At 40.8% G+C, this 12,739-nt stretch overlaps 1 pseudogene; it reads left to right on the forward strand.

Moving 5' to 3' along the window:
• Positions 4,875 to 10,188, forward strand: LOC109220361 (annotated as a pseudogene).

The following is a 12,739-nucleotide window of genomic DNA, read 5'->3' on the forward strand; positions in this document are numbered from 1 at the left end:
ATTAGAAGGTACAAATTTCAACAAGTAAAAGAAGCATGATGAAGAAGGGTACGAGGTACCCGGTTAGTGAATATGATCATTATCAACAATTCAAGAAGAGAGATATAAGCATTTTGAGTTACCTTCAACAGTGACAGAGGTATGTACAATTGGCCACACCAAACTCAGTTATGCCCTACAGGAGCTAACAGAAGTTGTATAAAAGAAGGACGAATATCAGGATCCGGCTGGGGTTAGAGTGACCCAAAATGGTGGATGGATTATTTGCGTTAGTTGACATTTCCAAAGGATATTGCAAATGTGCTAATAGATCTCCTTGTGAGACACCTAGATGGTGCACTCTAGAATAGTACAACTAGATATGAGTATTAGAAAGATAGGCATTGGAAGCCTGGAAGGGATAAGTATTATCTTAGTGTGCCTCTCGTTCCTAGTAGAGAAAGAATGTTAGGCAACCCGAAGAGCCAGTGGATGGAGCAAGGGGAGCTAAAAGCAAAAGAATGTCGTGTTGAAGTTTTTAGAATAAATTGATAGACAGAAATATTAGCAGGTAAATAAGAAGAGAGAAAATAAAGCATTATGAGTAAGATATGATACATGGATGACAATGGTAGAACAAAAAAATGACATTACATAGCCTATAGTCAAGTGAAGGAAAGACGAGAGGTGACAAGCCCTGAAACAACAAAAGATACAGGCCATAAAGTCATATCCACATTTCGAGAAATAAGTTCGTGACTCTAACTTGATCGCCAAAAGGAAAAGTTAGACCCCAGAGTAATACAAATCAATATGGGCCGGAGAACAAGATAAACTGAACAAGAATTAGGGACCAAATGATTTGATAATAGTCAGCATCATGAGAATTTCAGAGATCGAGTTCTGGCGATAATAGAATGGACAACGGAAGAATAATCTTTAAAGGTCATTCAGGAAAAGGATTCCCTAAAGCAAGAAATGTGAGCAAAGTTAAACTTAAGGGACTACGTGTGCCAGTTACACTAACTGTCACCCTTATGGGTAAGGAATTTTGTTATCCTTGGTATAGAAGGATTACCGCAAGGCGAGTAAGGGGCATCGATGACGTGAAAAGACGCCAAAGATGAAGAGGTAAAACATCTATAGGTAGATCGTCGTAGCTCTAGATCTCAGTACTCCCCTAAATGGGGGAATATGGAGTGATGTGACATTAAGTCAGAATAAGTGGTTCTAGTGACTATGGAATGGTAAAGGAAGAATGCGATAAATGAGAAAGGGACGAAATTACACTTATTCAAATCCTACAGATATGCTACGATTTCACAATATTATGCAAACGTGAAGTCAGGGAGAGAAAGTAAGGGTTCCTGGCCGAGATGTTAGTGATAGATAAGGAGCCAGTGCGAGACGTAAGTTAAGACAAAGGAAATAACCCAAGAAAGATTACGCGGAATATATATATATATATATATATATATATATATATATATATGAGAATGTGTCAACGAGTGGTTAGTAATTGATTCAGGAAGAGCCTAGTTATGGCTAGACAAGAGGATACAGACAAATCAATAGATTGTACAAGATAGACATAGTGAACCCCAACACGGGGATTCAGTCTCGCAGATATGACATCGTGACACTTGAAAAATATTCAGATAGGAGTTTGGGTAGTTAAAGGTATCGTATGAGTGTTACATAAATAAAAGAGAGTTCCACTGGGAAGGCAGTTAAACATTAGTCCAGAAGGTACCCTACAAGCACAAGGGCATGGAGATAAGTAACTACGGTTAATTATGGGCGAGGAAGAACATAAAAAACCCGTCGGGTATACGATGTAATAAGCTCGCAGCTTTACAAGAGTCAGAGGTTCCTCCCTAAGTACTACAATAAAAGACTAGCTGAGGAAATAAGGAAGAAGGCTTCAGCCTAAGCATAGTAACTTGAAGAAGAAATGGTCATGTAAAATAGTCTCACTACAACCTTGTAAGCACTCCATAAGAAAGTGGCACCTACCGTGGCTAGTGAACGGGAAGTAAAATCACAAGTAATATTCGAGATCATATGAGTTGCACGAAAACTCCAGCATGCGCGGGAACTAAGATGAGCTAAGTATGTACGCAACAAGGGGGCAGAAAGACCAGGAAAAGTAATTGCTTATGTTTAAAAGAAGTTGAGATGTAACAAAAGGAATTATTCGATCAACGAACTAGAGTTTACGTTATGAACGCACTTAAGATTTCGGAGTATTATCCATGCAGCATATATATTGATATTCATACAGCCGTAGAAAACTTTGGTATTAGTTAAAAGAAAGAATTGAGCCCAAGCATAGACAAAGGATTGAATTGTTAGAAGATTGTATCCTTGATATTCCATAGTGTCCATGAAAGGCTAATGTAAGCATGATCCGCAGATCGGAAGATAGCTTAAGCCTACATAAAGGTTGATCAGAGGGAAGAAGAAACTAAAGAGTTGTATCAACCAAGTAAATTAGGAGTCTGATTATTGGACCCAGAAAATTATAGAAATCGTGATTAAGAACACTGCAGGATCACCCTTAATATCATAGGTACAAAAGAGATAGTACAATAGCCATATTATATAACAACTCTACGATAAAGCCAGTTAAAAGAATACCAGCCTCATAAGAAGTCAGTATGAAGCTCTCACCGGATTGTGTATGCACCAGAGGTGCAAGTATTATAGTAGAGCTTCAAGTTGTGGATATGAATTATACCTATGAAGGGAGGTCATAAAAGAGATAGAAGATTGTCGCGCCCCCTTTTTCTCGCAAAATCGGGTTTATAACATTTGGTATGAGACAACTCGTTCCTTTTGGGAACTGGGTTTTGCATTTGAAGAGTCGCCACCTAATGATTTAAGGTGCATTAGGACACCAATGGGGTTCAATTCTAAGTTTTGTTTGAATAACCAGAGATAGGGTAAGGGCTTGAAATTATCCTAAGGGGAAGGTGTTAGGCACCCCTCAGGATCCACTAGTGTGGTTCCCGGCCAGACAGTTGATTGTGAATTTATGCAATTTTAGTAAATAGACAAGTATGGGCTCAAATATTAGGGGGGATTTAAACACATAAGGAACAGAACAATTAAAAGAAATTTTTAAAAGAAGTTTGCAAATAAAGGGAAATGGGGTCCTAGGTTTATTAAAAATATGGATCACATCAATGCAATACCCGGTAATCACTCCTCAAAAGAGGGGCTACACGTGGTATTAGCGCACCGGTCATCATATCCATATCTACCCTTCCCACCCCGTTAAGGTATTAAAGCGCGAATTGATCTCGATCGCTATTGCATGCTATTACTGATGTGCCGGAGAATTTCAGCACATTTCAATGCAAATTGCTAAGATTTTAGCTTGTTTTGAATGCAATTATCTCCTATACTTATGTAATTTTAGTGTTTTTGCAGTACATGAGGTTTAAGGACCTAAGAGCATGGAAACGAGAGCAAAAAGCCACCAAAAGACAAGAAAAGAGCAAAATGCAGCACAAATGTGGAAATACGGTCCAAGATGCGATCGCAAATCCTACATGCGAGCCGCATAATGTGCAAAGGATCGCAAACCAAAACAGAATGTTGGCCAAAGTCCAGTGCAAGAAATGCGATCCAGAATGCGATTGCATAACAGGTTTGCGGACCGCATAATGGACCGCAAACTCATGGAGAGAAATGCTGATGGTGGAAAATGCGACGCAAAATGCGATCGCATATCTGGAATGCGGACCACAAATCAACAATGCGACGACGGCCTGGAAACTAGGGTTCTGAACTGCGATGGGCATGAAGAGAATGCGGACCGCATGTCTGTTATGCGACAGATATGCGGTTGCATATTTAACCTGAAAGGGTATTTTTGTCCATTTTTGTCTCGAATTTTGGCCCTCTATAAATAGATTTATTGGGGTTTTGTGGGCTCATCTTGTCTGACTTTGAGACTACAATACAGGGCTTTAATATTCCTCTTTTGGAAGCTTTTGGATTAAGAATCTTTCACTTTGTAAGCTTTATGGCATTTAATATTCTCTTGTTTTTGTATTTTAGTATGAGTAGCTAACTTTAAATACTAAGGTTGTGGACCCTAAAAGGGTGTTATGTTAATGGGTGTTTAACATTGAATATATATATATAATGGTTGGTTGATATTCATTTACTTCTCATTCTTCATTTATTGTTGGTGGTTGCAAACATTAACAAGTGCCATTAAATTCTTGCTTTGCTTGGGAAAGTGGGTTAGAATTTGGTAGAAGTAAATATCAAAGACTCAAGGCTTTAAACCTTGTTTAATAGAATCGCTTAGGAATAAGTGGGTTTTATTTGGCATATATTGATTGTTATTAATTGCAACTCTTTTATATTTGGAAAATTCATAAAGAGGAAATACTACCCAACTATTGGAAAATATTGGGTAGTCATTTAGACATCATTTGCATATCAAAAGGACCTTCCATTAGAAATATATCATATTAAAACCGATAGCATTACACTTCATTAAAGGGGACACAACCTTGGTTTCTCTAATTAAATTATTTACATTCTCAATATTACAATTAGTCATTACTTCAAACCAAAATCATTTCATCTCTTGTTACCATTAACTGAATAGAATTACGACTTTTGTCAAGTAACACACTATTTGAGTAACCTTTTCACACCTATTCCCTGTGGGATTCGACCCCAACCTTGTTGGGTTATTATATTTGACATCGACTGCCTTACACTATTTATTAAAGTGTAATTTGTGCGTATCAAATTTTGGCGCCGTTGCCGGGGAATACGGTTTTGAAATTACTAACTAGTGTGTGCTTTACTTTACGTCTTATTCTATTCCATCACACTTTGCTTGTTTTGCTTGGTGTTGATAGGAAGACATGTCAGACTACGAGGAAGAAGTGGATGAAAATCCTTTTGCGGACATAGATGAGTACATAGAGGATACAAATGTTATTGTACCTCCGGTTGTTGGTGCTTCAACTTTCAAAGTGGAACATGGTCTAATCCTAATGCTCAAAGCGGAGGGGTTTTTCAGGAATTCCATTGATGATGATCCAACACAACACCTTAGGAACTTCTTGGGAGTATGTGCTATGCATAAGCAGAACAATGTCTCAGATGATGCTCTAAGGTTGAGGGTGTTCAAGTACTCACTAGCTGGAGACGCAAGGAGGTGGCTCCAAAACTTGCCACCAAATTCCATCATTTCTTGGCCTGAACTTGTCCGAGCATTTTTAGCTAAATGGTTCCCACAAAGCAAGAAGTCTGAGCTTCGGGATAAAATTTTCTTCTTCAAGCAACAGCCGTGGGAACATCTACATGAGGCATGGGATCGATTCAAATTATATTTGGTGAGGTCTCCCAATCATGATTTTCTGGACTCTATCTTGTTGGAGGAATTCTACATGGGCTTGGACCCTATGAACCAATCTATAGCGAAGAATGCAGCTGACGGATCTTTTATGGACAAATCATTCGCAAGGGTCACACAAATACTTGACAAAATGGCAAAACATAATCAAGCTTGGCACTCTGAGGATACCACAAGTGGAGTTGCATATGGTTCTCCTTCCTTAACCAACCTGATTAAGGAAAATCAAGAGAGAGATCAAGTAATCGCAGGGCTTGCCACAAATGTCAATGTGTTGACAAAAATGTTCACGGAAAGCCAAACAAAGAAGGTGAATGTGGTGGAGGATGTGCAACCCACATCAAATGAAGATTTTGAGGAAGCAAACTACATCAACAACTCTCAAGGAGGGTATCAAAGGCAACAAAACCAAGGTCAAGGACAACAAAATCAATGGAGGCCTAACCCGCAAGGGCAAGGAAACCAACAATGGCGAAATGACCAAGGTGGCTCAAATCAAGGAAATTGGAATAACAACAACAACTTCACAAATCGGAGTTCAAATCCTTATGTTCCTCCAAAGGGTCAATATTCAAATCAAGGTTCAACAAGTGATTCCAAGTTGGAAAACATGCTTGAACGGGTATTACAAAATCAAGAGAAGTCCGACACTTCTACGAGGAATATGACCGAGCTCGTTGGCTCTCATACCGCATCCATTCAAAAATTGGAAATGCAAATGAGAGATCTCTCAAGGGAACAAAATCCAAAGCAAAAGGGACACTTCCAAGTGACACAATTGCGAACCCAAAGGGTAGTGGGAGTGGCCCAACTTCTCACATCATGGCAATTACTACTCGGAGTGGGAAGGTACTACAAGGAGAGGGTGAACAAGTGATTGAAGTAGATGAGTCCGAACTAGGGGTTGAGGTTGAAGAGCCAAGTGTTGTCGGAGTTGAAAAGAGTCCGGAAGATTTGCGAGTGCAAAAAGAAAACCGGGAAGAGGTAAAGGAAAAGGTAAAAGAGACACCAAAAACTCTTCCACCTATTCCTAGACCTCCTCCTCCATTCCCTCAAAGACTCGCTAGGAAGGTTGATGATAGCAAACTCGAAAAGTTCTACGACATTCTCAAGCAATTATCGGTGAATATTCCATTTGTGGAAGCATTTCAAGAGATGCCGGGTTTTGCTAAGTATTTGAAAGATTTGATCACCAAAAAGAAAACTACCAAAAATGAAGTGGTGAATGTGACTCATCGGGTTAGTTCCATCATTGCAACATCCACCGTTCAAAAGAAAGAAGACCCAGGAGCTTTCACCATTCCTTGTACCATTGGGACACATGATTTTGCAAGAGCCCTTTGTGATAATGGGGCTAGCATCAACTTGATGCCTCTTGCCATTTACAAGAAAGCAGGATTAGGTATGCCAAGGCCCACAAGTATGAGATTGCAAATGGCCGATCGTTCCATCAAACGACCGGTGGGAATTGTTGATGATGTACTTGTGAAGGTGGGAAAATTTCATTTACTCGCCGACTTCGTAATCCTTAATTGTGAGGTTGACAAAGAGATCCCTATCATTTTGGGGAGACCATTCCTTGCCACTGGAAGAGCACTAATGGATTCGGAACGGAATGAGATCAAATTCCGTGTGAATGATGAAGAGGTTACATTCCAAGCAAGCAAAGGTATGAAACTACCGCATGAGTATGAAAGCATCTCGGTAATCGATGTTGTTGATGAAGTAGAGGATGCGGTTGAAATGAAAATGGAAGAACAATGCCTCGGGGAGGCATTGGCGGCTATTTTGGTGAACTTTGATGGTGAAGATATGGAGGGGTATATGGAATCGGTGAATGCATTGGAGGGGCTTGGGTCCTAGACTTATGCTCCGGCAAAGCTCTCTCTCGACTTGGAGAATAGAGCCACTCCACCCGCAAAGCCTTCTATTATCCAACCTCCGCAACTAGACCTCAAACCACTTCCACCACACTTGAGGTATAAATTTCTTGGCTCAAATGATACTTTACCGGTAATTTTTTCTTCTTTGTTGAATGATGTGCAGGTAGAACAATTGTTGGAAGTCTTGAAGGAGCATAGGCAAGCCATTGGATGGACAATCGCGGACATCCGTGGAATTCCCGCGGGAATTTGCGAGCACAAAATCCAATTGGAGAGTGAAACGAAACCAAGTGTGGAACATCAACGACGGTTGAACCCGTCAATGAAAGAGGTGGTAAAGAAATAAATCATCAAATGGTTGGATGCCGGGGTAGTCTACCCTATTGTTGATAGTTCTTGGGTGAGCCCGGTGCAATGTGTGCCGAAAAAGGGAGGCATGACCGTACTTGAAAATGAGAAAAATGAGCTCATCCCTACAAGAACGGTGACCGGTTGGAGGGTGTGTATGGATTATCGGAAGCTCAACAGTGCCACATGCAAAGACCATTTCCCTATGCCTTTTATTGATCAAATGCTTGATCGGCTAGCGGGAAGGTCATTCTATTGTTTCCTTGATGGATATTCCGGCTACAACCAAATCAACATAGCATTGGAGGATCAAGAGAAGACGACATTCACTTGCCCCTGTGGAACTTTTGCCTTTAGCCGGATGCCATTTGGTTTATGCAACGCTCCGGCTACTTTTCAAAGATGCATGATGTCCATTTTCTCCGACATGGTAGAGGATTTTCTAGAAGTCTTCATGGACGACTTCTCGGTGGTAGGTGATTCTTTTGAGCATTGTCTTAACAATCTTAGACAAGTGCTTAAGAGATGTGAAGAGACCTACCTTGTGCTCAATTGGGAGAAATGTCACTTCATGGTGGATGAAGGCATTGTGTTGGGGCATAAAATTTCCAAACGTGGCATAGAGGTTGACCGGGCAAAGATCGAGATTATTTCCAAGCTTCCTCCACCTACTTCCATTAAAGGTGTTTGAAGTTTCTTGGGGCATGCCGGATTCTATAGGCGTTTCATCAAAGATTTTTCCAAGAATGCAAATCCTAGGTGCAAACTCCTTGAGAAAGACACCAAATTTGTGTTTGATGAGAAATGCCTCAAAGCCTTTGAGGAATTGAAGCAAAGGCTCACCACGGCACCTATTATTGTCACACCCGATTGGTCTCTTCCTTTCGAGCTCATGTGTGACGCCAGTGGTGTAGCTATTGGAGCAATGCTTGGCCAACGTCACAACAAGGTTCTCCACCCGGTCTATTATGCAAGCAAGACACTCAATGGGGCGCAAATGAATTACACGGTAACTGAGCAAGAACTTCTTGCCATTGTCTATGCCTTTGAGAAGTTCCGGGCTTATTTGTTGGGATCCAAGGTGATAGTGTACACGGATCATGCTGCTCTTCGCTATCTCATGGCAAAGAAGGATGCAAAGCCTCGGTTGATTCGATGGGTCTTGTTGTTGCAAGAATTTGACTTCGAGGTCAAGGATCGCAAGGGAACTCAAAATCAAGTGGCGGATCATTTATCAAGGCTTGAAGAAGCAGGGAGACCAAAGGGAGATCTTGAAATCAACGATGCATTCCCGGATGAACACATATTGGCACTATCTAGCACTTTTGCTCCTTGGTATGCCGATATTGCTAACTATTTGGTTAGTGACCTTATTCCGGAGGGATTGGAATCCTATCAAAAGAGAAGTTCTTGAGAGACTGTCGGCAATACTATTGGGAGGAACCATTCTTCTTCCGTGTTTGTGCTGACAATATTATCAGAAGGTGCATTCCAGAAGAAGAGACTATGCAAATCCTAAAGGCATGTCATGACTCACCGGTTGGGGGTCATCATGGAGGAAATCGAACGGCGGCTAAGGTGCTTGAATGTGGTTACTATTAGATGTCAATCTATCATGATGCCAATCAAATGGTCAAGGCTTGTGACCAATGTCAAAGGCAAGGATCAATCTCCAAGAGGCATGAAATGCCAATGCACTTTGTCATGGAGATAGAAATCTTCGACGTATGGGGAATTAATTTTATGGGTCCCTTTGTGACCTCTTGTGGGATGAAATATATCTTTGTAGTTGTGGACTATGTGTCCAAATGGGTTGAAGCAATTGACTTACCAAACAACGAGGCAAGAAGTGTGACCGCATTCTTGAAGAAAAACATATTCACTCGGTTTGGCACTCCTAGGGCCATTCTTAGTGTTGGTGAGTCTCATTTCTGTAACAAAGCTTTCACGGGGCTACTAGAGAAGTATGGTGTCAAGCACAAGGTGGCCACACCTTATCATCCCCAATCTAGTGGTCAAGTTGAGGTTTCCAACCGGGAGATCAAGAGCATTCTAGCAAAGACTGTTAATGCAAACAGGACAGACTGGTCAAGGAAGCTAAATGACGCATTGTGGGCATACCGTACGGCGTACAAAACTCATATTGGTACTTCTCCTTACAGGTTAGTCTTCGGCAAAGCTTGTCATCTACCCGTGGAACTGGAGCACAAGGCCATGTGGGCTTTAAAGAGGTTGAACTTGGACTAGGATGAAGCTGCAAATTTGAGGCTAACACAACTCAATGAAATGGAGGAATTCCGTTTCCATGCATATGAAAGTGCAACTGTGTATAAAGAAAGGATGAAGTTCGTCCATGACAAAAAGATCTTGAAAAGGGAGTTCAAGTCGGGTGACTTGGTTTTGCTCTTTAACTCAAGGCTCAAATTGTTTCCGGGCAAGATAAAATCAAAATGGTCCGGTCCATTCAAAGTGGTAAATGTCTCTCCTTTTGGAGCTGTGGAACTACAATCAGAAGAGGGCTCCGAACATTCAAAGTCAATGGCCAACGAATCAAGCACTACTTGGGCACAGATGGAGAAAAACATTTAGTGGAACAGCTGGCTCTCAAAGATGGTCCACGCCCGACAATGAGTGAAGCAAAAGAAACGCCAACTTCGTCGTGCCGCGACGTTAAATCAAGCGCTTCATGGGAGGCAACCCATGTGTGGTATGGAGTTTTTAATTTTTGATAGATAGATTTAATTGAGAAATTTAAAGTGTGTGTTAGAGTGCAGGGGATTCAAAAGATCATAACACTGGGTAAGATTGCATGAAAAAGGGAAGAAAAATCACTTTGCACAGTCTGCTGCACATATGCGGTCGCATTTTAACTATGCGGGCCGCATTTTGGTCGCAAACCAACACAGTGTGTTGGCTAAATCTGGTGGTAAAGATGCGACGAGTTGGTGCATTATGCGGACCGCATTTTTACTATGCTATCGCATAAGTGCACCGTATTTTTGGCCCTTCAGCAAGTCACCTGAATCTACCGCATAACACTTATGCGATCGCATAGTGTGTTATGCAGTAACTTACCCACCGCAAAATCGTCAGGTATATCTTCGCATCCTTTCATCTCTCACACATTCAAAAACAAAAACAAAAACAAGTAGATAGTTGTCCATCTTTAGTCATTAGCAATGAATTCCCCTTGGTTTTTCTTCGCCGGGTTCTTTTCCAAGGGTGTAATAGTAGAACCAGGACAGTAAAATGAAACATGTTGACCAGTTTGGTGTAATTGTCTAATCTCAAGCATGTGTGTCTGTATATAGCCTATATCCTTCCATTAAAAAAAAGAGATCAACTGTGTGAACTTGAGGCTCGCTCTGTGACTCTATGTCTACCTAGAGTTATACATGTATATATGATGAAAGCTTTGAGTTGCCGAGTGTTGACTCGAGGGGTTCAAACTATGTAAGCCAAACAGTTCGTGTACCATGTGTGTGAGTTCTTTGTGTAAATAATTCTTGTGTTTACTTCTGCCATCTAGAACTTGCCTGGTTGGTTTTTCAATGCTTTTAATAATTACATTTGGTTGGAGAAATGACCTTAGGCAGTCTTTGTGATTTTTGGAAAACCAGTTAGCCTTTCAAGCCACCCATTGTACAGATAGTATCACTAGTCACCCCATTTGAGCTTTTAACCTTTTCTTTGGCTACCTCATTACAAACCTTTCCCTTTTTGTGAAATAATTTCCTCTTTTGAACCCGTCCCTCCTTGAGCATGGAGAATGAGGCTAAAAGCCTAAGTTGGGGGTGAGTGTCAAGCCAGAAATTGGCAAGGTTGTGCAATGAGCGTAGGGAAGTGTACCTCAAAATATGAAACTACTCAAGCTCCTAAGGCAAAGTATATAAAAGAAAAAGAAAAAAAAAAGAGAAAAACAATTGAAAAAAAAGAGAGTATAAGAGTTGTAAGCTTTTATGCATAAGGAGCCTTGAAGAGAATAAAAGAGGTAGTTGAGGTGGCTAAATGGTGAAAAAGTTGATACAAATGAAGGCTTTGTGGTTTGAAAAGAAGCAAAGAGCACAAGAAAGAAAAATGTGATTAGTGTTCAAGGAGGGTATAGTCACTTGTACCCAAATGCTTATCCGACCCTTCCCTAAACTTTACAAGCTTAAAAAGTTCTTATGGGATCTCCAACCGAGCGTTCTTAGAATAAAGAGATGAATTAAAATAAGGGCAAGCCTATGGTATGGTATTTGTAACACTTGAAACTCTTTCTGAGGGTGAGTGAAATTGTGAATTCATCCCTTTGGTTGTAAGTGTAAATAGAGTGATTTTGGGACTTTCTTTCTAATAAGGGCACATGAACTGGGAGACTGGACAAAAGTTGAGTTTTTGAGTCAAATGCAAATGCACTCAGCTGAGGGTAGCATTTTGTCACATTGTTTGAGGCTCACAGTTCACAAGTTGATTAGTTCTTTGTAAATATTGATGATTCAGGAAGGGTAAACAATAGAAAAATGCATGCTTGTAGTACTGACAACGGACACCGCCCACGGTCACTATTGTTTCATGTCTGTTAGATGAAGTCTAGAATAGGATAGTGTCATTTTAGTTGCTTGAGGACAAGCAAGAGTTTAAGTTGGGTGTTAATGTGCCGGAGAATTTCGGCACATTTCAATGCAAATTGCTTAGATTTTAGCTTGTTTTGAATGCAATTATCTCCTATACTTATGTAATTTTAGTATTTTTGCAGTACATGAGGTATAAGGACCTAAGAGCATGAAAATGAAAGCAAAAAGCCACAAAAAGACAAGAAAAGAGCAAAATGCAGCACAAATGTGGAAATGCGGTCTAAGATGCAATCACAAATCCTACATGCGAGCCGCATAATGTGCAAAGGATCGCAAACCAAAATAGAATGTTGGACAAAGTCCAGTGCAAGAAATGCGGTCCAGAATGCGATCGCACAACAGGTTTGCGAACCGCATAATGGACCGCAAACTCATGGGGCAAAATGCTGATGGTGGAAAATGCGACGCAAAATGCGATCGCATATCTGGAATACGGACCGCAAATCAACAATGCGACGACGGCCTGGAAACTAGGGTCTGAAGTGCGATGGACATGAGAGAATGCGACGCATGTCTGTATGCGA

The sequence above is a fragment of the Nicotiana attenuata genome, chromosome 2 (assembly GCF_001879085.1).
Source record: "Nicotiana attenuata strain UT chromosome 2, NIATTr2, whole genome shotgun sequence".
Lineage (NCBI taxonomy): Eukaryota > Viridiplantae > Streptophyta > Magnoliopsida > Solanales > Solanaceae > Nicotiana > Nicotiana attenuata.